General features: G+C 37.7%; 1 non-coding gene across 1 annotated transcript; it reads right to left on the bottom strand.

The window, feature by feature from the left end:
• Positions 1 to 1,142: 1,142 nt before the first annotated feature.
• trnat-ugu lies at positions 1,143 to 1,215 on the bottom strand. The gene has a single exon. It is a non-coding gene; the product is annotated as a tRNA-Thr (tRNA).
• Between the last annotated feature and the right edge of the window lie 3 nt (positions 1,216 to 1,218).

Raw genomic sequence — 1,218 nt, 5'->3', positions numbered from 1 at the left:
AGGCAGGTCTGGTCTGGTGGTCCACACTCTTCGGAATTCTCCTTTAATAGTCTCCTCTCCTCATTTCCATGTCTCCTCTCCTTCATGACCATTTATTTGTTATTTTTAGGGGTAGATCAGCTTTAATATTGCAGATAGAGTGTGGGTTTTCAATGTAATTGTCTGCATCATTTCCAATCCCCCATACCTTTTTTTTTACAAACATTCTATTGTAATATTTTCCCTTAACCCTACCATCCCTCCCCTAATTGGAGTAAATTAATGGACAACAATACTTAGTCTTCTACTTCTATCTTATACATACTATAAACATATTACGGACACAGTATATTTGACATTAGTCATATATTTTTTTACATTTTGAGTCCCACCCTTCAGCTACCCTCAACCCCTCCCACCAATCTCTGAAAACCATCCTGTTTACTTTTTGTTAGCTGCACGTGAGACAATAACTCCACAAGTGGTCTTTGTGATATCATTCAACAATTGTTACACAATTTGTAAAAAAAAAAAAATCCCTAATGACGTTTAAAAAAAACTATTAGTATATTTGACTTTAGGCATAATATTTCTTGAAATAGGCCAATTTCTTCATTCTTTTCTGGTAGATTAAACTGAAATTGCAACCAGTGTTCTATGGCTTGTTTACAAACAGTGATATTCTGGAGATGATTACATTTTCAAATATCCGAAAGTGAGAGGTTGCACTATCAATAAAGGGCAAAAGTATATTCTTGTTCATGGGGTGAGTCATTGTAACTAATCTGCTGGAAAACCCGTTTGGATTTAAATACAGCTTTTATCTTACAGTTAATATAAGGAAAAGGTCTAGTTAACGTTGTTATTCTTTCAACATGCATCGCTGGTTTACATGACCTCTGCTACTCCTGTCTCTAGTTTCAGCCCTTTTATAATCATGATGTGCGGCCCAGGACAAAATTGGCAATCGGCAAACGTGGAATCATATCCTCAGGTTGTTTGGCAATGTCGCTTGCAGTAGTAGTACAGCAGAGAACTGTTTTTGCAGGGTGATACTCTCAGTTTGATGTCACATTTAGAACTTTCTGCTGTATTGAGCTCCCACCCTGTGCTGCACTGTGTAAAGTTTCATATTAATGTCACAGAGGGTAGAGTCAAAATCAAGGCCCCAGTGAGAATTGAACTCACGACCCCTGGTTTACAAGACCAGTGCTCTAACCACTGAGCTATGGAGCCATA

Source organism: Oncorhynchus gorbuscha, unplaced genomic scaffold, assembly GCF_021184085.1.
Source record: "Oncorhynchus gorbuscha isolate QuinsamMale2020 ecotype Even-year unplaced genomic scaffold, OgorEven_v1.0 Un_scaffold_21636, whole genome shotgun sequence".
NCBI classification, from domain to species: Eukaryota; Metazoa; Chordata; class Actinopteri; order Salmoniformes; family Salmonidae; genus Oncorhynchus; species Oncorhynchus gorbuscha.
This window is presented reverse-complemented; position numbering and strand designations above follow the sequence as displayed.